Source organism: Phaenicophaeus curvirostris, chromosome 4 (assembly GCF_032191515.1).
Source record: "Phaenicophaeus curvirostris isolate KB17595 chromosome 4, BPBGC_Pcur_1.0, whole genome shotgun sequence".
In the NCBI taxonomy this organism is placed as follows: Eukaryota; Metazoa; Chordata; class Aves; order Cuculiformes; family Cuculidae; genus Phaenicophaeus; species Phaenicophaeus curvirostris.
In genome coordinates this window covers 72,175,965-72,201,520 of record NC_091395.1, presented here as the reverse complement: position 1 = coordinate 72,201,520, position 25,556 = coordinate 72,175,965, and the positions used below count along the sequence as shown (strand labels likewise).

General features: G+C 43.7%; 1 protein-coding gene across 8 annotated transcripts in view; it reads left to right on the top strand.

Annotated features, from left to right (window-relative positions):
• The window catches only part of REEP1 (receptor accessory protein 1), a 78,418-nt gene that overhangs the window by 8,164 nt on the left and 44,698 nt on the right, over positions 1–25,556 (top strand). The gene's annotated exons all lie outside the window — the stretch shown is intronic.

The following is a 25,556-nucleotide window of genomic DNA, read 5'->3' as shown; positions in this document are numbered from 1 at the left end:
CTCAGGTGCTTTGTTGTTTCCATTACTCCTGATTTGGTTGTTACTGTCCTAGCAATTTCTGTTTGCAAAACGTTACTGAAGAAAAGCGTGAGCACTTCTCACTCACTTCAGTGTGAAGTCAAGCAGCTTACTGCAACCCATCTCCTATATCGTTTCAACTTCAGTGTTTAGACTCTGTGTTAGCACAGGTCTGGAGTGCTGGCTTGTCCTGTTCTGCCTGCAGAGCCACGTGCTGGTAACCTCCAGAAGAGAAATGACTTCAGAGCAGCATCTAATGCTGCCATAGCTGTGTGTTAAAGACTTTGTTACTGTCACGATCTACACTGGGTACTGTACAAATGTGAAACAATAAGGTAATCCTGTCCCTGGACTTATTTTTCCTCTAGGAGCTCAATTCTCATCTAACTGAAGTCCAGGTAGTTTTTTCACTCACATGAAAGAGAACAAAATCAAGGGTGTTCTTGTTCTGATGCCAGTAGATTACTGGTGACTTTTCTACCAAGGGATGTCTGGAATTGTGATCGCTGCATCTTGGAGTTACTCGTTGCTTTGTCCCTCACAATAACTGGAATGGGATAGCGTCATTTTCTCTGGGTTAATTACAGCCCCTTTTTTATTCAACATCTCCGAGTACATCTCAAAGGACACCTGGAACACCCATATCTCAGTTTCCTCATCTGTGAAGTGTAATGGACTGTGCTGAATTTGTCTTCCTGAGACAAACCAGAAGGGATCATGGCACGTCTGACCATTTACAGTTTATTGCCACTCATTTTGAAGGTGGTTACTGGCCTGCTACACCTTTTGACTGCTGTCTGAAAGCATTTTGAAGTTAAAAGTATAGGCATTATATATAAATGCAGCCTGTTTTATTTGCATGAAAATTCTTTTCCCAGAAACATGGAACTTGCTTTTTGTGCTTGTAGTCATGAAGAACAGAAGTACAGATTTTGGCTCCAGTTCTGAAAGTTAGGCACATCACGCTGCCGGTTGAAAGCCTTTCAATCTGAAACACGTGGCAGAGGAAAGATACATCAGTAGAAATGAGGCTGGATCAGACAGATCGTTGATAGTTGAGATGATACTGTGTCACTTAGGTGTTTGAATTCCTGCTGTGAGGAGCTTAGGGGAGTGCATTACAGATTATTATAAAATGGTTAAATATGTTCTTATGTTGAAAAATCACAGCCTTAATAATTTTTTTCCTCTATTTGTTTTCTTTTAAACAAGCTATCAGTAATGACCTCTCTGGTCTCTTATGGTCTGATGTGAAATGGGGTGGCAGCCTCAGATATGTTCCTGGACCTATGTGAAAGGAACAGGGATTTGGGGGTTTATCAGAGGCATCCTTTCTTCTGGCTGTCACTGGAAGGTCTGAACAAAACCAAAGAGGAACTAAATAATTCTTTGAACTGTTGAATAAAATTTCCTTCCTTGTCACAGTTTCTCTTCTTTCTCTTTGTTGATTGCAATAATGCCATTTTAACAAAGGTGGGTGAAATCGGCCACCCCCATCCTCAGCTGGTGTAAATCCGTAGCGCTACTGAGTCAGACATTGATTTAATCAAAAGACACTGTGTACATCAGTAATGAATTTCCCTTTTAAAGAAACTTAGCAGATCTTTCCTCCTCCTGTTTTTCATGTGCATGGGAAGCCTGAAGAGATTTATGAATGGAGGGAAAAAAAAGGTCAAAATAGAGATTATAGGAGGGTAGAAAAGGATAAGTTGGATCAGGCAGGCTGGGGCTCAAGTCTGCTCAAGTAAGCAAGAGCTGTTCTTATCAAGGCAGAACCCTGTGCTTTTGGTTACTGATGTGTCAGCATTCGTCTCTTGGCAGCTATAGAATCATCATAAAATCATAGAATGGTTTGGGTTGGAAGGGACCTTAAAGATCATCCAGTTCCAACCCCCTGCCATGGGCAGGGACACCTCCCACTGGATCAAGTTGCTCAAAGCCTTATCCAACCATATATACCACGTTTGTGAAGGTCCTTCACAGTCTGTATTATTTAATTGGCGCTGGCAGGTGTTGTGGAGGAATCTGGTATTTATTGCTTTGTATACACCTCATCATCAGTGATGCAAACTATGTGAAAATACAGCAATGGACTTCATGTGGCTTGGGTTCTAATATGGAATGCTCTGAGGCTAGTATGGGATGAGCTTGCAGAAGACTCTTTTATATGCTCTGAAGCTGGGAAGCAGGAAGGCTTGACTGTCTGCTATCTGTGCGGAATTCGCTCTCTATAACTACCTGAAAGGAGGTTGTAGAGAGGAGGGTGCTGGCCTCTTCTCTTAAGTGACAGGGGACAGGACAAGAGGGAATGGCCTCAAGCTCCGCCAGGGGAGATTTAGGCTGGACATTAGGAAAAAAATTTTCACAGAAAGGGTCATTGGGCACTGGAACAGGCTGCCCAGGGAGGTGGTTGAGTCACCTTCCCTGGAGGTGTTTAAGGGACGGGTGGACGAGGTGCTATGTTTGATAGGAATGGTTGGACTCGATGATCCGGTGGGTCTCTTCCAACCTGGTTATTCTATGATTCTATGATTCTGTATGACCTGTGGAGTAAGATGGTGGTGTCCCTCTGGAACAGACCTTGTAGTCTCACACTGCTGCTCTCCTTGCACAGAGCAAGTGGTCTCTGTGGCTCCCAGTTCAGCTTGGCGTCCACCATGAGCAACTCTGCTGTAGCCTTCACGGCTTTCCTGAGGGGATGGAACCTGTTGGTGACAGTAACTGGCAGAAGCGCATCCAGCGCAGGTGCGACATTTGCTTTGCCCTTCGTGTGAAATGTGACCGTGCCGATCGCACTGCAGGAGATAATGCTGCCTGCTGCTTCAGCAACCCTGACCCAGATTTTCCTGCACAGACACAGATGTGATGGAAATGCTCTTAGCCCCAGTGGGGAAGGTTTTCTTGCCTTCACATCACAGATGTTGCTAGTCCTGGTTTGGTAAAGAAAGGTGTTTTACCAAACCAGACATCATGAAATAAAGCCAGGGGGCTTGGCCTTCGCAGCTGCACTAGTACAGTGTTTTGCCTTTGTGGGTCTCTTTCCATTCCACTGTACTAAAGCACTTCAAAGCGTTAATTTACTAAGTATCATGTCACTAGAATGATATTTACTACCATTTGACTGGCAAGGGCACTGGGGCACAGAGAGATCCAGTGATGTATCTAGTATTCCATGGAAGATCTCTGGTAATGGGTCATAAACTTCTTTAAGCTCCTTGATCAATGTATTAATGAAAGGGGATCTGATGAAAGGAATTGTTCCTTGGGTTTGTGCCTTGTTTTATGGATTTGTGATGGATGTGGGAGGGGTAGAGCAAAGCTACACGCTTAAATAGATGCCACCCGAAGCAGTCAAACAACCAAAGGCTTAAGTATTCTGAGTAATGACCCATTCCCTTTCAGTTCCTCAGTGTTGTCTCGGTGTCATAGACAGAAGAATGCAACAGCCAGCATGCCTAATTTGGGCGTTACGGTACCTAAAGTTGGTTCTTTAGTCGAAGCAGGGAGATTTAGAGCCAAGTTACTCAACAGGGAGTCCACAAAACATCAGGCATTCCATGGAAACGTTTCAGCTCTAAAACAGAACCCCTCGTACAGGCAATTGTCTATTGTGCACTAACTGATATGATCCGTTGATACCATTTTTTTACTGTGTTTTAATTACGAGTTTTGTAATTACGGAAACTGAATTACAGTTTTGTAAAATATCACGAGATGGTTTGAGTTGGAAGGGATGTTAAAGATTATCCAATTTGAACCCTCCTGCGATGGGCAGGGGCACATTCCACTCAGGTTGCTCAAAGCTCCATCCTGTCCAGCCTTCAACACCTCCAGGGACGGGGCAGCCACCACTTCTCTGGGCAACCTGTGCCTCACCACCCTCACAGGAAAATATTTCTTCCTAATAGCTAGTCTAAATTTTCCCTTTTTCAGCTTAAAACATTTCCTGCTCATCCTGTCCCTTGCACTTTCTGATGGAACGCCTCCCCAGCTTTCCTGCAGGCCTCCTTTAAGTACTGGAAGGTCGCTATAAGGTCTCCCTGGAACCTTGTCTTCTCCAGGCTGAAAAAACCCAACTCTCTCAGCCTGTCCTCGTATGGGCGGTGCTCCTGCCCTCTGATCATCTTTGTGGATTCCTCTGGACTCGCTCTAACAGATCCACATCCTTCCTGGGCTTAGGACTCCAGAACGCAGGGCTCCAGGTGAGATCTCAAAATATTAGCATTTCAGCATTTTACCAGTTCCATGTGACTGACTTAGCTATTCTTAAGCAACAGTGGGATATAAAATGAACTGTGTTTCTTTCTAAGGGTCAGGTTGTCCAGTGATAAGAAAGGTTGAGAAACAGTCTTCCCTGCTCTCTTTGCAGTTAACAGAGGGAGACAGACATCTCAAAGGAGCTTTCATTAAAGGTAGCATGTTGCATAGAGAACTGTTGGGTCAAGAAGAAATGCTCGGTACAAAGAAGACAAAGGGGTCTTTTCTAGCCTAAACAATTCTGTGGTTTTAAGACGAAAGAAGGTAGATTTAAATTGGATATTAGTAAGATTTTTGTTCCTGTGAGGGTGCTGAGGCACTGGCACAGGTTGTCCAGGGAAGCTGTGGCTGCCCCATCCCTGGAGGTGTTCAAGGCCAGGTTGAGATGAGGCTTTGAACAACCTGATCCAGTGGGAGGTGTCCCTGCCCACGGCAGAGGAGTTGGAGCTGGGTGGACTTTAGGGTCTCTTCTAACCCAAACCATTCTATGATTCTGTGATTCTGTAATCATGCCTCCTACTTCTTGAGCAGTTGCTGACAGGTACTAAGCAGTGTGTTTGCCTTTCTGGTTCCATGCTTTCAGCAGACAGAGGTGGTGTCTTGGGAACTTTCAGTCTAATCATACAGGCAGGTGAAGGATTGAGTGCTGCAGAAGTATTGGCCAGTTTCAATTGCTGTGCAACCTTTATATGTCGAAATTTCTTCTGTGTCCTCACTAGGCAGCTAGGATCTGAGTCTAGCTCAGCACTTGGCTTGATCAGGGCCACTCAGCAGATTTAATTTAGAGAGGACTTGTGAGATGAAACAGCGTAGTGGAGGGATGCATCCATGTCATTGGGCTCTTTGCAAGGAAAACACAGATCAAAATATCACTGAAACCACCTGTGTTCTGGAAGCTAATCATATGCTGCTTTTTGCAGAGGAAGCTGTCACGTACTTTAGTTATCACTCGTATGCTATTTAGATTGTAAATTCTTTTGGTCAGGAACTCTTATTTAGTATTTTTGATTTTACAGCACCCTGGACAATGGTGTTTTGCCTCTGGTTGGTTTTTCTAAGATCTAAGGCGATAGAAAAATAAATAATATATGAATAAGCACAACACTGCCTTCTAGGTGAATAATTTATGAGACTGATCTTGTGCTCCCTGGTAATTTCATTGTGACGTTATTACTGGTACAGTTTTCATGTTCTGTTTTGGCATTTAATATGTGTGTAGTAAGACAAGATTCCTGCTCTAAGGAGCTCCTATTTTAAACTGATGAAATACAGGCAAAACAGATGGTGAGCAGAGTGGTGAGAATGAACTAGAAGAAGCAACAAAATGAAAACTGTGTTTTATCTTTCTGACATGCGTGTGCTTCTGAAGAGAAGGACCAAGATAACCAGACACGCTTGCATATTCTGCTGGCAGGACCCAAGAAAGGTCTGCAGACCTGGAGCAGCATGCCAGAACTGGAAACACGGGTGGTACTTTCCCAAACTTTGTACACAGAAACACCCCATCTTTTGATCTAAACCTCAGAGCAGTCCCATCTCCTTGGTGGGATACCCCACTTTCTGTTTCTTGTAGACACATTTTGGAGGATCTAGAGGGGTTAGGGGTTTTAATTTGATGTGGGTGGTAAAGCAGCAGCCTGCAGGCTGGTAAAAGCTGCCAGACAGCCAGGAGAAGGGTAAGGGTGATAACAAAGAAAAAGAGCTCGCTGTACAGTAAGTAGAAATGAAGAGCATGGATGATGTTTCAGAAAGGACACACATTTATATGGAGGATTAGGAGTCAAGTTGGACATTGACTCTTGGGAACACAGCTGGGAACACTGGCCTGGTGTCATAGTAAAGGTTTGTTTCTTCAAATGCTGCCTCCTTGCTTGCTGTGTCCCTTACAGCTAATGCACTAATTGCTAATAAATAAATAACCCATCAATTCCAAAGAAGGAATCAATCAGCCAGTCAATAAAGCTGGAATCCCACTTTCCCCCTTCGGTCTCATGGGGCCAACAGAAATCTTTTGCTTTCCAAAACGGCGTGTTTTACAGGACAACAAAACCAGTATTGAAGAACCTATTTGTGAGGAGCTAGAAGGAATGCCCCTCACGTCTGGAATTTTGTGCCTTTTTGGACGAGTCCCAGGGATGCCAGGGCGATGCATGTAGCCTGCCTTTGAGTCTACCAAGCAATTCAATGCTAGCAGCATCAAATAACAGTTGCAGCTCCTGCTCAAGAACACTTCTATTCTCTTGAGTCCTACTGTTGCTTTCTTTCATTCAGCTCAGTTGAGCTCATTTATTCTATTTCTTGTTTCCAGCCACTAAGCAAGTGTTTTTAGGGGAGAGCCAAAAACTGACAGGCATTTCTTGCCTCATGTTTTGGAGGGAGGCTTATGACCAATAAGGGAAGAGAGGACTTTTGCTGCATGTTTTGTATGAGAATGCTAAGAGCCTGGATTCAGTGGTGCTGCAAATTCCCTGTGGGAAGAGAGCAAGTTATTTATTCTTTCTTAATTTGGTACCTGTAAAATAGGTTTAGTGATAACTTCTGTCCATCTAAACCATCAGCTCTGGTTTACATGTGATAGAACCTGGTGTGAGCACGAGGCACGCTCTCCTGAGTAGAATTGGAGGGCAATGTAGATAGGAATTTTGAGCTGAAATTTCCAAACCAATGGTCAGAAGTTCAGGGGTGCTCTGGGATGGTTTGCATAGACCAGCCTCTTTTGTGGCAGAGCTTTCCTGACTGTTGGTCCCCAAGAAGCACTCTTGGAGGAGTGAAACCAGGAACCTGCTACGGCATTTTGTGAGGTATACCCTTCTAGGAAGGACAGATGGGGAAGCACCTGGTCAAGATTAGAGCTGAGCAATTGCAGGAAGATGACCTTCTCCTGTCATCACCATGTTTCATGGCTACCTTTGTCTTGATGTCTTCGGCACAAATGCCCTAACACTTGTTGTGAGCCTGTGGGGCGAGCAGCCTACCCAGGCTGCAGGTCACGTTAAGCTGCCACAGGGGTGAGGTTGTTGTCCTGCCTCAGGCAGTTCTCACAGCACTCCTCCTCCATGCTGTGCCCTGGATTTTTTCCTGGATGAGCAATTCAAAGCCCTTGAGCCTCATCCTGCTTGTAGAATGGTTCTGCTTGTCCTGTTGCCTCTTCTGCTGGGGACTTGGGAGGACATGTGTCTGTGCATGTCTAAACCTACAAACCGCTGATATTCTGGGACCCACAAGAAACTCTCCCATATAGGGTCAGCCTGAATGACACCATCTGGCTCCTAAAATCTACCTGCAGAATTCATGGTGACACTTGAAGGAGAATAATGGGTGTTGGAGCTGCCTTGAGGTTAAATGGCTTTGAGTTTAGGGGTATATTTCATGGGGAGAGCTTGGATGGTTTCACTGGGCTTGTATGGCTGGAGAATGAGCACAAGAGTGGTGACTATAAGGAAATGAATTGATGGTCAGTGTTTAGATTCCGCTGAATGTGTGACTGTGTAAAAAAAGCCACTATCCTAGCTGGTATTTTGTGTTGGAAATCCCAGCAGAGAGGCCAGGGACATAATGGGCACAGGCACTGAATGAGACTTTGTCCCTTCCAGATGATCCATGTAGGTCTAAGTTGAAACACAGCAGCTTGGAGGCTGTTTGCATCTTCCCTGGCTTAACTGCACCTCTTTTGCACCTGAACAAAGGATTCGATTTTCCAGGCTTACTATTTTGACTCTGCTTATAATTTGGTCAAAAGATGTTGCTATTTAGAAAGAACATAAATAATTAAGTTGAGATACACGGGGGAATATACCCCGTAAGGCTGGATTTGTTGAATTTAAGTAGAACATAATAATTTCCATGGCAACACACTCTGCTGTCCTATATACAGAAAGGATCTTTTTTTGTAGGATCAAATGCAGAGAGGAAGCTGTTATTTAAAACAGATGCCCTAAAACACAGATGATGAAATAAGTAGTTTCCTACAGAAACATTGTTGAAATTTTCTCATGTTTGTTATATTATGCTAACCTCTTTTCATAGCTGTCAGAATGCAATCAGTCAAATGGATCCCCTGCTGACTTTGATGATTTAGGCAGAAACTGTGACTTAATGATCCTTTCTCGGGTTATCATCCCTCTCTCATAGATACATCCACATCTGTAGATGTGTGTAACCGTAACTGTCATGTACCTGTAACACAGACTGCCACGGGGAATTCTGAACAGGCCTGTTCGCATCTCTGTGCCTTACTGCCTATCCCTGTGTCTATGCCAGTAGCCTCCCATCTCACAGTGCAAGATAAAGCTTGTTTCATCAATATTTGGATAGCATTTGAGATCCTAGTACACAGTGTAATTGCTGGCTGTTAGATGGGAATTTGTAGTCGCAGTCTAGCACCTGAACACTTAGAAGTAATTGAGTAACCACACATTCACTTAGAAGATTCTGGGAAGAGCTTATAGCAGCCTTCCAGTACTGAAAGGGGGTACAGGAAAGCTGGGGAGGGGCTTTTTATCGGGGCTGCAGGGATAGGATGAGGCATGATGGTTTTAAGATGAAAGAGGGGAGATTCAGATTAGAGATTAGGAAGATATTTTTTTTCCTGTGAGGATGGGGAGGCACTGGAACAGGTTACCTGGAGAAGCTGTGGATGCCCCATCCCTGGAGGTGTTCAGGGATGGAGCTTTGAGCAACTTGATGCAGCGGGAGGTGTCCCTACCCATGGCAGGGGGTTGGAGTTGGATGATCTTTAAGGTGCCTTCCAACCCAAACCACTCAACGATTCTGTGATTTGGAGATTCTTAATTCCAAAAGGAATTGCACCACCTCTTTTCCTCTAATGTAGCAGTCAAATTATTTCATATGCTTCAAAAAGCCTTACAGGCACATGATCAGAGTTACAGAGTCATAGAATCATAGAATAACCAGGTTGGAAGAGACCCACCGGATCATCGAGTCCAACCGTTCCCATCAAACACTAAACCATATCCCTCAGCACCTCATCCACCTGTGCCTTAAACACCTCCAGGGAAGGTGACTCAACCACCTCCCTGGGCAGCCTCTGCCAGTGCCCAATGACCCTTTCTGTGAAAAGTTTTTTCCTAATGTTCAGCCTAAACCTCCCCTGGCGGAGCTTGAGGCCATTCCCTCTTGCCCCATCCCCCATCACTTGGGAGAAGAGGCCAGCACCCTCCTCTCCACAACCTCCTTTCAGGTAGTTGTAGAGAGCAATGAGGTCTCCCCTCAGCCTCCTCTTCTCCAGGCTAAACACCCCCAGCTCTCTCAGCCGCTTCTCGTAAGACTTGTTCTCCAGCCCCCTCACCAGCTTTGTTGCTCTTCTCTGGACTCACTCCTTGTGAAATGAAAGTGATCAAACACAAAAGGTGGAATTTAATAGAAAAATTCTCAATGTAACCTTCTAACAAAAGAAATGCAGCATATGAGAGGAGGAAAAAATCAGTTCCTATCAGGAATAATTGAAGCTTCTCTGTTTTGATGAAAGCAGGCAAACTGGTACATTGCCAAACTTTAAAAACAATGGCCACAAAAATTCCCAGTCTTGGCTTGTGGTAAACCTGAAGAATCAAGGGTGGATGTTCTGCAGACAGAGGGAATAAATAGTTGGAAAATACTGATTCAAAGCAAACCTCAAACATTTTCTCATCCCTAAGGAAATATGAGGACTTCAAGTTGTGTTAACTGATGCAGCTCTGCTGAAGTCGGTGAGTGGTGTATATCTACCCAGGTCAGAATATCAGGGTTGTGTTTGTAGCTCAGAATGATGAAGGCCTTGTAGAGAGTGCCAGCTGCGTCCTAGAAAGATGAATACTATAGAGCAGAAGTTGGCCAGTTCAATGTAAAGAAGGAAGTTCCTTATGCGCCTCAAGTTAAACTGCCCTTTGAGTGGTGACTGAGGATAGAGAGCTCTCAAGGACACAGTTCTGTCTGGACAGTTACTTCATCCTTTCCTTTATTTTAGCGTTGTGAATTTTGTCACTAGATTGGCATATGGCTTTACCTGCACTTCAGCAATCAAAGCCCATCAAATGGGCTGTCCCAAAGCCTGTAATTGAGATGTCTCTGACCTCAGATCCGGAGCTCGCTGTTGAGCTTCGCTACTGAGCTTCTCTCTAGTAAGCATGAATACCTCACTGAAAGCTGGGGATGAAGAGCATGACCACCTTCTCTTTAGATTCAGTCTAAAGAATCCTAATGCTTTATTAGAGACCACCCAAGTATGTATATTTTAAAAGCTACTTTAATTGTGTCAGATAAGGAGAAACTCTTGTCCTCTCTTGTGCTTCATCCCTGTACCCTTATGTGAAGATCTGTTACAGAGGGTGCTGGACATCGCACTCTGCTAGCTAAGCTTGGCCTGCTGCTCTTAGCTCTTAGCTTTCATCCCTGATCCTGGCTATTCTAAATCCCTTTCAGTGCTGTTTTGCAGGCTTCCCCGAACTGGGAATTCCAAGGGCTCATCCACAGCCATTTCCAGGGCCCCAGGGGATGTGATATATATGATTGATGATAACGACCCTGTGCATATTTCTACAGGTGATTCCTGAATCACTGCAGAATGAGCAGAGCTGGTTAAGAGACCGCATGCAGCCAGAGTGAAGGATCTTGCCTGCTGTCCATGAGGCAGGACGTGCATTTCGAATACAAAAATACCATGCCAGATTTTGCGTGATAGTGGAAACTGAACCAGTCTGCTTTCCTTGCAGTTTGTGTATGATTCATAGTTTATCTCATGTAAACTCACTCAAAAATATCTCTTTGTTTTTCCCTTCTCTCTCTAGGATTTACTTATACATTAGGTATTCCTCCTCTCTTTCTGCTATAGCGTGTCCTGAGGTTTTTGTACTCAAATACTATACAAGCCACTGGAATAGCTCTGCATTCTTTTTCAATTATTATTCTGCTGAGGTCTGCAGATACTTGGCTGTAACAAATCAGATCTCTATTCAAACGCTATTATGTTTTAGGTATATTCTTGAAATCAAGAAACCTCACTCTGGGCATTTAGTCCGTAAGAGGGTGAGTGCATTTTATACAGCTACATATTGTGTTTGAAACAATTAACCGTTTAATTTCAAAATAGCGATGCTTTGTTTGTGGAGAGTGGCCCTTGCAATGCTGTCATCCTTCTCTGTGAGTCTTCTTGGGAAAGAGAACAAGCACTGGACTGTGGCATTTAAACCAGCAGCATTACAGTGGATAAGAAGTGATGGGAAAGCATACATAGAATAGCAGGCAGAGTGGGCGTTCCCACAAAAAGTACAGGCTGCCTTCTAAAGCAGCTGTTTGCTTAGAAATCTCTGTAATGGACTTGGAAGCCTTGGCTGTCTTTCCCTTTGCTTTCCTCTAAAGTTATTTCTGTGATGTCTCCATCTGGCTCCTAAGCCTCAGTTTATGTTTCATTTTATACGGTGAGTGGCTGCCAGCTGTGTGGTGTATGTGTGCAAGAGAAGGTGAGAAGGGAAAAGAGGTGAAATTTCTTAGCCCAGAGAAAGAGAAGAGGCAGAACTTCTACTGTTCTGAATTGCACAATGCACTGGCTTTTTATCCAAGCCTGAAACAAAGAGATATTCCTCACAGTGTAAGAATGGAGTTATGCCTGTGTCACAGGCTTTGATGTTAACATATTTGTGATTGGGGAAATGCAGAATAGGAGAGTGGCATGGCTTATCCCTTTTGCTCCCTAATGCTCTCAGTCAAAGCCTGAACCTTGGAACGATACGAGAAGCCTGGGAGGGATAAAAATTGAATGCAAATGGGAACACGGCATTTTCTGTCAGGATGATGATTGAGTGTCTGGGTAGCAATATTGTTGCCTGGAAGCATTAAAACCCCATTCAGTTCTTTACCAAATCATGAGACTGGATTTAAAATTCTGACTTTTTTAATATGCACATATATATCCATGCATTAGATAATTTGATTTGTACTCTGAGCCTGTCAGATTGTTTGCATGCTCTTTTCTTAGAAACCATTGAGTCTGTGAATTTATTTTGAACTGAGATGTTCCTGTAATCTCACTTCCAAGAAATCACCTGATGAGATTAAATGAATAAATGTGAGAATTGGCAGTACCGTGGTACTCAGCTGGGCTCAGAGAGTGCCGTCATTGAAGTGTAGTGATGGAGGTGATGAAGGCTACCACAAAAGCATAGCCTGGAAATTGTGACTTCTCTTCCCAGATCTCACATTTGCTCTACCTGGGCTGTGACTAAGCTGTTGATTTCCAGTGGTGAAAACCATTTCATTTCTAGTGCGATCAATGGAACCTATGGATATCTGTCATCTCTGAAAACCAACCATTGTCTCAGGCCACTCTTAAGATTTTTACCCTAGGAAGCTCTCTATCCAAGATCTGTGATTTTCGATTGACGTCCTGAAGCTTTCAGTATAAACTGCTGTGCCGTGAGATGCTTCAGTAGTTACCTGATCCTTGCTATTAAGTCTCTCCTGCACTTTAGGTAATAGCTGGTTCTTAAAAACTGTATTGCAGATTAATAGTAGTTGTGCTATGAAAATCAGTGGAAACTAGAAGTGACTCCTTCCTCTGTCTTGTCTTCAGTTAAAATCCCAAAGTTCACTTACTAAAAGGACTGAGATCTAAAGTCCTTGGTGTAACAGGAAAGTGTTTAACCTGTTAAGCTTCAGGGAGAAGCTACGGTAAGATAGGAAAACACTAGAAATGAAACAAAGAAATTGGATGTTGGCCAAGAAATAACAGACACTGGAGATATTTAATGAGATAAAATTGTTTGGGAGGATCAGGGAAAGAATTGTCCTTTAGTAGCAAAAGAATATTCAGTTGTGGAATGAGTGGTGATGTAGGGAAGTTAGATGGATATAAAGAGATTCCAGAGTTCAGAAGAGAAGCTTTGCATTTCAAGAAACATCCCGGAGTACTGAGGAAATGTGTCTAAATTCCGGTATTTCTGTCTTGGTATGTACATTGGTATATATCATCTCTTTGTTGAGGAGAGAACAAAGATATTTGGAGTCCTGTGCAAACTACATGAGTTATGTCTATCACATGCGCCTGCAAGCCAGAAATGTTTAACTTGGGCCGTGGTTCTGGGCAACGTACAAGTGTTCCTGAGGGAATGGCATGAATTTTAGAGGCTATGCAACTGCTATTCCTCCTCCTGAGAGTGTGTTAGGACACCCACACTGTAGGCTGGTATGCTCCAAGCCAGAAACAGTGACAGTATCCTGCCCAACCCCAGCCAGTTAAAGGCACAACAGATGCAGCTTTTGCATGTCAGCACTGCGTGATGAATGTCCAACCACAGGGTTACTCAGCTGGGGCTATGAGAAGCCAATCTGTACAATGGGGATCCAAGAACTTAACTATTTCCCAACTGCTTGGAGAGAACTAATTGAAGATGTTAAGACTTAGAGGTGTTGATATTTCTGTGCCTAAGGTCCTGCTATACACTTAGTTTTAGTCCTGAAAAGCCTTTTAGAATCACTAGGTCAGAGAAATTCCTGAATCCTGCATTAGTCCTCTTACTAGCAGAACTGTATCCTTTGGAAGTACTGTATATAACTCTTCTTAGAATCTGTTTCATTTAATCTTTCTTCATTTAACCTGAAAATACAGTTCCCCAACTGCTAAAGGATGAATTTAGGTACTGTGGTGGAGACTGTAATTTAAGGAAGACCTTTAAATAAATTTTAGCTCAATCACAGTTTTGCTGGACTTGGCAGCCTCTGATCCTTTCAAAAATAATCATAGCATGACTATAAGCCATGAATATGGGTAGGTTACTTTCTCCATGAGCTTCCCAGCTCCAGCAAAATAAATAATATGTCATTTTATCTCCAGATACGTAGTATGGGCTATGGTGTTTGGCATAGATATAAATAAGCTGATAATGACCTCCCTGCTAGGCTTTATGCAAGAATAAATTGTGCAACAGCATTACCATAAAACCATTACATTTTGTGGTCATGCTGCACATTTAATGACATAAAAGCTTAAGTGGTGACTATGTGGCAGTAGAGATAAGGGAAATCTTGCTGTTCTTCTTCTAGCTCACCAAGAAATGGCTAAGCAAGAAAATCAAAGCTATAAGTGTTTGTAAATATTAATTTCATCTCCATTATTCCTTTTTTAAAAACTGTTATGGTAACAGCAATATGTACATAATAACATGGACTTAGCAGTCCATGTTAAATCCAACGGTTAAGACAATGGTAACATTCCTCACACACTTCCCTTAGCTGTCAAATTCTGTTTTACAGGTGGCTAAATGAGGTTTGTACTGCTGCAACAGCTTATTTGGAGTGAAGTAAAAGGAGTATTTTCAGAGTCCGCCTGTAGTATGTTGTCTATTGTTGTACCATGAGCCCAGCTTAGCTCCTTGGAGAGGGCTCCACTTGCAAAGGAAAGGGTGTGGTGTGGTTGAGCAAGAAGCATCTCCAAACAAGAAGGAAAAGTCTCTTTCTCATTCATGGAGCAGGACCCTGGCTTTTCTGCCCCTCTGGTGATGGAAAGGGTGCTGTGCTGTTCTCCAGATCACAGAGTCGTGGAATGATCTGTGTTGGAAGAGATGTTGATATTTCTGTGCCTAGGGTCCTGCTATGCACTTAGTTTTAGTCCTGCAAGCTACAGCAAATTCTCTTTGAGATATAAAGAAAAAATTCTTTACGTTTCTATTACTTGTATCACATCTACCATTCTTTCACTTCAACAGTTGCCAGTAGCACGCAGAATGGTGTCTGTCACATAGGTTTTGCTCTCAGGTGCGACAGTGTGAGGAAGAAAGGTGTTTACAATGGTTTGATTTAGTGTTGATGGGCTTTTTTAATATCTAAGATGCTGTTTGTTGATACAGGGAAAAATGGGCTGAAGATTTATACCTATCAGAGGATCAGTGCTGCTTCTTGGGTACTGGGTGAATCTCTTTCCTCTGGAGTCAACCCTGGAGGAAGTTCCTTTACTTTCCAGTGAGTCCTAGCGATGATGCTGCTTGGCACAGAGGCCAAAGCGTTTGTCTGTCTCTTATGTTCTTCAGGAGAACTTCAGGGTGTTATTTAGGCTCCTCTTACTGCTGTTGTTTATCACTTATCCTAACACTGTGATTTAGGATTATCCACTAAATGGTCATTTTTCTTCTAATTTATTTTAATTAGAGAGAAAGAATTTTGCTGGTAGTCAAAGCTGAATTCAGAGGTGTAGCCAGAAGCTCTGATTATTCGTTAGTGATCCGTGGCTTCAGTACAGAGGCTTGCTTCCTTCTGATTTCCTCTCCTTTATGTCTAGGTCAGACTGCAGGCTGGTCTGTATCAGTTCAGCTCCAGCTGGAGATCTCTCCCTCCTTGTTTATCTCGGTTGTACCATGCATTTCATTAAGATGCTGTTATTAGCCATATAAAATGGAAGGATTAAAAAGGATGAATTAAATGAGAGAAGACCCTGGAGGAAGAAACTTTATTAACTAGAAATCGTTGTCAAATGCATGTGAGAAAACACTAGAAGTCTGTCTTTTTCAAGCTGCATGACAGTGTCTCGTTTTCTTTTCTTTCCTTCTTTAAAAGAACTTATGCAGGTCCTACTATAAAAAAACAGGTGCCCAGCCTCTCTCTAAAATGTTGTTACAGTGTCTAGAAGAAATACCAGTCTGTGTCTGGGGGCCAGAAAGAGAAATGTGGTTTGCATGGCCCGTGAACTCCCCGCAGTGTTGAAGCTGTTATATGTAGCATGTGGCATTCTGATACTGATACTAATGAAAGCATTCAGATGGTCGGAATATTCTGAAATTACCTGTAAAATCACCTTGCCTTGGATTTTCTACACTCTTGCTTTAAAACTGGAGTTGGAAACTGGGTACCGTTCATGTCTCTGACATGAGGTCCCTGTGTAATTTCAACTGGGTCTTGCTTGGCCTTATCATTTAAACCAGAGATAAAACACTAATGAAAAAGACATAATCAGAAATCAGTGGAAGTGCTGTCGACTTTGATACTCAGATCACTAGTACTTACACTGCTCTCTGAAATGTGTTATCAAAATGACAAGAGATGTTTTAGAGGTGGGTTTGGGGTTTTTTGGTTAGTTTTTTTTTTTTACTTAAGTAGGAGTTGGACACTGGCTCTGGAACATAGAGCTTGCAACTGAGTTGGGTCCCACGTGTTTTCAGTGTGGCTGGTCCCTCCAAATGTTTGGTCTTCTCACTTTTTGAGTCCCTGTTTTGGAGTCCTCAGAGATGTAAGAAGTTGTGGTCAGTTACTAATGGAAGAAGTTGTTAATTTTCTAGCATATTATAGACAGGTCTGGACAATAGTAAGACTTTCTCCTCAGGCTGTTTCGCACCAAGCAGACCGTGACTGTGCCTGATACTTGTTCTCGTACCAAACTGCTCTCCTTGGCTGGTGTAGAGATCAAATTGAAGTTTCTACCCTCCTCCAATAGCTTGTGGAGATCTCTGAGACGGCTTTGGGACTGTTCAATTTGTGTCAGTGGTTTGAATCATCGGAAGTCAACATTTTTCATGCTGAATATTTGGGCCAAAGAGGTCTTTTAGTTTGATTTTTAGATTACATTGGTGAGTTAAAATATTCCTTGCACTTAGTTATGCACTTCTAGTAGTATTCTGTCCCTGGGAAGCTGAAGTAATATTACTCTAAGGAGATCACATTGCAATTGATTTGGGTGAGGTATAGTTTAATTTAATTTTTTATTCCTGTTTTCTGTCCCATAAGTATGACACTAGAAGTCTAAAGCTGTCTTTAAGTGAGGAATAGACAAACAGGAGCATTTGTGTTTCTTGCCATCTTCTCAGCCAATGGAAGTAATTATGGTTTAATGGTGAAGGACTTCTATGACCTGAACTGAGTTTTAGGACACTCAGTGTAGAATTATGCTCTAAAATGGGATTTCTGTATGTGTTTATGCTTCCTAAAGGTTGATTCTTGTAGCATCAGTTAAAATAACTCAAAAATAATACTTGCACCATGCTAGTTGAGGTTTTGTATGAAAATAATGCAGAGTTGCTATGTTGACACAGTGTCTGTATTTTATACCTTTTTTAGGCTAGAAATTAGTTTGGTTAGGTTATGCGTCTCTTTCTGTTCCTTTTTGTGTTGTGAGCCTACCATAAATCTGTAGGCAAACTCACAATACAGATTTTAAACCATCTGCCATCTCTGGAATATAATGTCAGCGCTTCTAAAAAAGCCCTTTTCCACATAAATATCCCCCCTCTCCAGAGTCAGAAAAAGCAGCCCTTCCCGTTGAAAACATACCATTTAGTTTTCAAATTGCCATTTATTTCATTTGGAAAAAGACAGGGCTCTCAATGCAGGAACTATACTGTCAGATCTGGATAGGGAAGACATCACGGGCGCGCTGATGCTAAACTTTGCCTTTTTGGAGCTGTGAAGCTGGGTGAAGATCTGACCCGGTCACATAGCAGAGAGTGTTTTCTTCTCTAAAAGGCACTGACTTTATTCCCCTTAGCATCACACTTTGATGAATTATTTCTTCTCCCAGAAAGGGTCTGAATGAAGCTGTGGGCTGTGCGAGCGGTGGGAGAAAGTGCAGTGCTGTGGACCTCTTTCTCCTGGGGTCCTGCTGAGCTGAAGCACAGAGAAGGGGGGAGCAGCAACAGGGCAAATGCCTCCAATGAGGCCCACGAAACATTATCTGTCACAGGCAGCTGCTCAGAGCCTCATGGTGTGTGCCAGGCGCAGCATTCTTATCAACCCTCAGCTTCTCACCGATGGGTGGGGACCCCACACAAATTCTCCATGTATGACCCTTCCTTTAAAGCATTGCTTCAGTGGCAAATTCCCCTTGCTCATCCACAGCCCGTCTCCGCTGGATCAGGCAGCTCCACTGAACACAGCACGGAGTAGAGCAGACCAGCTTAGTAAGCCATCTACCTGCAGTAAATGGGCTTCCCAAAATAGCTGCAAAGCCATGGGGTATTTTTATAGCAGCTACCCAGGTCTTTTCTGTTCTGAAGAGCTGTAAAGAGAACTTGGAAGCATTAGCTTGTGTGTAAACTGATGCAGTTCTGCCTGAGTTTGAAGGCAGCCTGGAACAATCACCTTGGGAAAGGTGCAGTACCTGCTTAATCTTGGTTGGGCTTTAAATGTGACACTTAAGGGTGTCCGTGTAAATATCAGCCCTGTGAGGCCCTTCAGTGCTGGTAGGTTTAGTGGGAACATCAGGCTTTAGTACTCATCACACGTATTATCTTTAATGATCCCAATATTTTACAAGGTCTCTCCATCAGTGGTAGTATTGTTGTTTTAGCATTTCCACCTTCTGTCTATAACGAGAAGTGGGAAAAAAGGAAATAATGTTTGGTGCTTTAGACAAATCTGGATGTAGGACCTCATCCGTGAGTAAATGTAATAGTTGTGTCGTCTCTCCAGGCTGGCCAAGGCCACTTCCTCCACCCATCCCCCTCGCCACATCTCTTCATCTCTGTGCCTGGCTGTTTTCCAGCTCCTATGCGAAGAGTGCCCTGGCTGAGGGTAAAGTAAAGGTGGTGTCAACTGGAGAGCAGTGTGTGCTGCTTTGGGAGGATCAAGACTGCTTAAATTAGAAGCATCAAGGACAGCCTGCTTACTATTTCTGCTGGAAGGGCAGTTGGGTGTCCCTTTACCCTGTAGTTTCACCGAGAGAAGTGATTAGGTTTCACAAGCCGTTAGGTTACATTAACCAAGATGAAGTTTGCAGTTTGCTCCTCTGCTAGCCTGGCTGAGAAGTCAGAGGTGGATCTGGATGGGAAGCGAAGCATCTTTGTGTTAGATGCTGAGTTCTACTGGGTCTGCCTCTGTTTCCGCAGCACTGTGGGTGCTTCAGAACTGCTCATGAGGACACGTTCTTAAGTCACCCACCGAGGAGGTGGGGAGAAGTATTTGCTAAAGCAGAGGGACATGCTGGGTGACCATTCAAGTGGAGCTTTACACCTTGTTAATACCCATAGAGGTGGTGCAAGTGGCCAAGTGACATGGGCACAGCTGCACAGTTGTCCTTGGCAGCACAGAACCAGCCTGGAGAGAATGTTTGATCCCAGTTGCAAATGGAGTTTGAAGGGTGAACAAGTAAGTTCTTGGCTGCCCTGAAGCCACCGTGCAGGACCTGTTCTGCTGGAAAAAAAGACCACAAAGAATCTGCAGGAGCCACCCCCGGGGAATATCACCCTGAAGCCACCTCCTTTTCAGCTGGTGCTTCTTCCACCCTGGTAGATTCTTGGATATCAGGCATTTGGCGGGTCAAGGGGCTCACATTAACCCTTTCCCTGACCTTGTGTGCTGCTTATTTTCACTTGCACAGCTGCTGGATTTAAACTGGGAACCTTTGGTGCAAAGGCACTGCTATTTATTTTTAATCTGTGGCACAGTGTGAACGTTAATTAGGACTGATCATAAGGTACGTAAACCTACTGGCACCCTTCTTGGCGGTTTCAGCGAGGAACGCTGGCACGGTGACAGCTCAGCTGCTGCTCTGTGTATAAGAAGCGTGCTCCAGCCAGTGAACACGTTGAAGAAACAGGATTTCAATGATTCCTAAATGTGTCCATCCCAGTGTTTGAGCAGAAGTTTGCCATCTTGGCTGCTGTGTGTCGATGATATGGAAACATTTGTTATTTATGGGCAAAATAAGGGCTGTTCTATTTGTGTTGCAGTAGTGCAGTGTTCTAAATGTTTGGGCAGCCCAAACAGAGCTGATGGCATGGTAACTAGAGGAGCAAAACTTGGATGGCTTGGGATGTGAACAGCACCATGCTGGTATATTTGTAGCACAGAATCACAGAATGGTTTGGGTCGGAAGGGACCTTAAAGATCATCCTGTTCCACCCCCATGCCATGGGCAGGGACACCTCCCACTGGATCAGGTTTCCTAAAGCCTCATCCGACCTGGTGTTGAACATCTCCAGGGATGGAGCAGCCATGACTTCTCTGGGCAGCCAGTGCCAGGGCCTCACCACCCTCATGGGAAAACATTTCTTCCTAATATCTGATCTAAATCTCCCCTTTTTCAGCTTAAAACCATTACGCCTCATCCTGTCCCTGCACTCCCTGATAAATGGCCCCTCCTCAGCTTTCCTGTAGCCCCCTTTCAGTACTGGAAGGTTGCTATAAGGTCTCCCCAGAGCCTTCTCTTCTCCAGGCTGAACAAGCCCAACTCTGTCAGCCTGTCCTTGTATGGCAGGTGCTCCAGCCCCCTGCTCATCTTCAGGGCCCTCCTCTGGACTTGTTGCAACAGGTCCATGTCTCTCCTGTGCTGAGGACTCTAGAACTGGATGCAGTATTCCAGGTGAAGTCTCACTAGAGCAGAGTAGAAGGGCAGAATCACCTCCCTTCACCTGCTGGCCATGCTTCTTTTGATGCAGCCCAGGATACGGTTGGCTTTCTGGGCTGCAAGCACATGTTGCCAGCTCATTTTTAGCTTCTCATCCACCAGCACCTCCAAGTCCTTCTCTTCAGGGCTGCTCTCAATCTGTTCTCCACCCAGCTTGCAATTGCATTTGGAATTGCCCCAGACCAGGTGCTTAACAGTGTGTTACCATCCAGAAAATATCTGTGTGGTTAAAAGCACTCAAGAGGATAGATATGCAGGTATTGCTGGAGGTAACCTGAATCCTGGCCAGTACTCCAGAGAATCGTTGTGAGTCTTCCCATTTATTTCAGTAGCTGCTGTGTGGAATGTGAGAGTTAATTTTACAACGAAAGATCAGGCTGTAAATTTTACAGCTGTAAGATCAGGCCTGTCGTAAGGAAAATAGCATCACCAAATCATCAGAACTCAAAATGTCATGTGGGGCCCTCCCAGGTCCTGGTACCAGCTCTAATGCTGATCCCCAGGCTATAACCTAGATACTATTAGGAATATTGTCACATCTGTTCTGTGATGGTCAGATCACTGCACTAGCAGATCTGGACAAGGAATAGTAGCCAGGATGGGCTCTGGCCGTGCTGCTAAGTGGAGACAGAAGGAGGTTTGGTGATGGTGCAGCTGCTCCCCTGGAATATCACAGAGATTGCTAAAGAGGAGCCACCAGTTCAGTTGCTTTAATATTTCCCTGATAATCAGGAAACTGCGCGATATGGGAAGCTGCATCCTTTCCTGTCTCATTTAATGGTAAACTTAAATAATGCAAACCAGAACTAAACCCCAAATCCTATGTAATATAATTATATAAATAAATGCAGTTAGTCAGTTCCACAGATGAGCTCCTGGTGACAGGGAAGGAGTCCCTCCTCCTTTTTGACTTGGTTCTCTTGATTCAGTTGAACATCACCAGGAGCAGGAGCGAATAACCTCTGTTATTTGTCGTTTCAAAAGAAACAATTGTGGTATTTATGGCCACTCTTACAGATCTTCCCCGATGTGCTGCCATGAACTTTTGTTGCCCTTGTTCCCCCTTTTGCCTCCACTGCTTCCCTGTTGACAAAGAATGACCAGAAGTGCACGTAGCGGTCCAGACTGGGGATTGCTGCTGCTACTCTGCCTAATAGGATTATAAGATTTTCAGCATTAATCCTTATCCTATTCTTTAGGGAGACTAACCTTTTACTTAGATTTTTGCCTCCTGTTGCACAATTAGTTGACTCTTCAGTGATTTATTTACAGCTGCTCTGTTGTTCTTTTCCAAGGCGATTGTAATTGGTGTAGACCTCCAGCATGGAGCAGTGCCAGGCTTTTTAGGCTGTTGTGGTCATTTGTTTAGCACTGGGAGGGAGCTGATGTATCTTGGTGCTTCCTTGCCTTTCCCTATACCCTGAGGTACCTTAGCTCAGACTTTCGGAACACATCTCTGCAGCTTTAAATGTAGAAACTACTACATCAAACTGTGAGAGTCCCTGGTTTGCTGATTAGGATGTCTTTGCACAGAGGCTAAAAGAGCCAAAGTTTTTCAGGGTACATAGCGCATTCAAAGGAGCTTTGAAAGATGGAAATGGGTGGGGAGTGGATTGACTCTGTATTTGTAGCCTGGTTTCCTTAGGAAATGAGGCTTAAGCAATCTGTTTTTCCACTGCTGCTAACTTTTGGGATCTGCAAAGTGGTTGTGGCCAAAATAGATGGGTCAGAGAGGTCTCACATATTAAGTTTCTACATTATTCTTAAGAACTAGCTGCTGGATAGGTTGTGGTCTCATAGCAGTGTCTGCCAGGAGGTAAAAGCTGCAGTGTTATCTCCGTAGGTAGGTTGTTAGTTTGGCTTGCCAGCTGGCAGGCACCAGTCAGGCAGTCGACGCTTGTACCACGGAAGGAGCCGCAGCACATGTGGTTCCCAGGTCAGCTGGCAGTTGTGGGAGGGAACTGAGGGTCTGTGCTGCGATTCTGGGGATATGTGAGGAAAGCTGAAGGTCCCGTGGTGTGGCTCAGAGAACAGCAGGTAGAACTGGAGTGTTGCGGAAGATTAGAGAGATGAGGAGGAGCTGGGAAAGGACGTGGTTGGGATTTGTGTGGTTTAAGCTACTGCCTCTCAGACTGGGCTGTCAGGATAACTGTCAGGGAACAGCTGGTTTTAGAGGCGATGGGCTGATAGGCAAGGAGCATAGGAGCTCCAGGGCATGGGAGAAGACATAGAAGGAACAGCAGAGTAAGCACGGATGGAACTACAGACATTAAAGGAGAGAAGGAACTGAGGTGGAGGGAGCAACATTTTCAGTTGTGAAAAGCAAAGATTGAGCTCGGTAGGCAAGGGGGAGTGGGTTTGTGTGGGCAGGGGGAGAGAGGTTTAAACACTGGTGCACCCAGGTGGGCAGAAACCACACCAAGGAGACTGGAAAGGAGGCTTAGGCGAAGGATGACTTGGGCAGAGGGACAAAGAATCAGCCTTCGTTTTGTATCTAGTGTACAGGAGGAGTGATTTAACAACAGTTGGAGCATGGGGATGAAGGAAGGCAGGAGTCAACGACAACTTTAGTTACATGGGAAGCTTGGATGAAGGGGAAGAGAGAAGTGTTGTCTTCAGTGGGGGAGAGGAACTGAGGGAAGCAATAGAGGATTGACGAGTATGTTTGAATTAAATGAAATTAAATCAATAGTACTCAAGTTTCAACCAAAGCCCAATGAAGACGGTAACTTCAGGAGACTTTTTGAAAGTCTCCATGTGTCTCCAAAATCCCAAATACGCTTTACAGAAATGCCTGAAGATCTTTTATCTTCCCTTTGTAGGGTGTACCCAAAGGTTAAGTGACCCCAAGCCACATAGTAAGCCCCAGCAGTGACAAGACTGGGATCCAGCATTCCTTGAAACAGCTTTCAGTCTGGTAAACCATAGCACTAATAAATGTCCATATATGCACACAACACACTAGAAGGCGAATCAGTGAAACTTCCAATCTCCAGTTTAGGGAGAGCACATCATCTCATTAACTCTCCCTTACTCTGCAAGTATTGCAGTTTCTTTCCTTCATGGGAGTTTTTTTCAAGTGCTTATTGTATGCAACTAATTTTTTCTAGTAAACTGTTTTGTCAGGATACAGTTATTCCCTGTTACCAGCACAAACTGAGGAAGTGAATATCAATCATTCAGTGATTATTTGCAGGAAATAAAAGCGTGAGATAGCAGCCAGCCTGGGCCAAGAAGGAAGGACAGAAATGCGGTACTTTTTATGAGGAGAGCCAAAAATATTATTCATGTGCTCAGCTGTTTGTTTCTGAATATAGTGAAGCTTTCTGTCTTTTGTGGGCTGTACTTTCTTTGGATTAGGTCACGCTAGCACTGAACTCGGAGGGAATATTTGTTATTAGCTTCAGTGAGAACAGGATCAGGCTATTGTCTGTGCGCTCTTCCTTGCTTTTACCAGTGGTGCTGTTTGTTAAGATATTGCGAGGGTCAAAAACGTGTTTGGTTTCCCAGAATCTTTCTGAGCGTTCATATCTAATTCCTGCATATAGCACAGCCCCTTGGGTGAAATAGATTCAGAACTGGATGTTTCCAGCAAAGCTTTTTGAAGCCAGTGTGAAGCCTCTGTAAAACACTGAATCTCCTCACTCAGTAGCTGCTTTTCTGAGGTCTGCTTTGTGCTTCAGGTTTTGCTAAGCTATGCTACAATAAGCATGATGAATAGCAGGCAAATTGTCTTTGGTGGGTGCTTTGGAAATCAAGATGTGTTCTGGCTCACCTCATTCTTTCACAAATATCTTCTTGAACTACGGGAAATATGATGGTACACCATCTCCCAGAGTGTTAATTTTTAATGTCTTATGCACGTAATGGACTCAGCTGTAATTATGAGTCCCATGGCACACAGTTGCTACTGGCAGGATGGAAAAGAAAACTGCAGGTCCATGTGGCTCTGCAATTAAGGATTGAAACATTGATCATTTCCATTCCCAAGAGCAGCAGAAACAGTGGTATGAATTTAAAGCAAGAGCTTCAGCGGAAAGAGGAGTTGTTGCAAGCCAATAAACATTCCCCTGCAATCTATTAAATTCAGACTTTGCAGCATCATCCTACTGCATTGAACAAAACTGACTGAAACCTGGGCAGGGCAAAGCGGTTTTGACAAGCCTATGCTGATGTCCGGAATAATTGAAGTGAATAAGCAGTCAGGCAGTGATGCAGAGAGAAGTTAGTCTAAAAAATTCTCCCTGTTTTTTTCTCAGTAGGGCTATTTTTAACTTACAGATCCTTATTTCTTTCTTACATGAAATCTTGAAGCTGACAGCATCCTTTTCTTACTTGAAAATGAAAGGAAACTGTCTGAAAGAAGAGCAGAGCTGGGATTTTTAGGCCTGATCCTGTTGGTGTATCTTGGTGCACAAATTCCAAATCTGCTTTACCAAACAATGCAGGGCTCTTCCCTTTAGTAGATTTAATGTAGGATGAGGCCCTAACATTCAAACCCTTGCACTCGTAGAACTTGGATGACGCTTTATACTCTGAGAGCTTTTCAAGGTGTTGAATAGAGGTAGAAGGCATTTTAGACAAATGATTCTTACTTTATCCTGCCTCTGAAAGCAATACTTCTTTGTTTCTAGTTTCACAGTAGATTATTTTGAAATTTTTAATTTCCTTTTAAAAATGTGGTGGCCTTGTTTTGTTTGATTTGAGCTTTTTCTTTGTGTGTAATTTGTAAGGTACAGCTATGGAAACTATTGCAAAAGGCAAGTCAGCCTGACTCCCTGCCCTTCATTCATGTCACTGCCAATAGTTTCTGTGAATTCATTGATGCAAATAACTTCTGTGCTGTACTTAGTGCACTGAAGCTTAAATCAAATCCTAACACTTTTTACTAGTGCAAGAAACACATTTAACAGACAGGAAAAGAAAAGTCTTTCCCTGTGACACAAAATCAATTTAAATC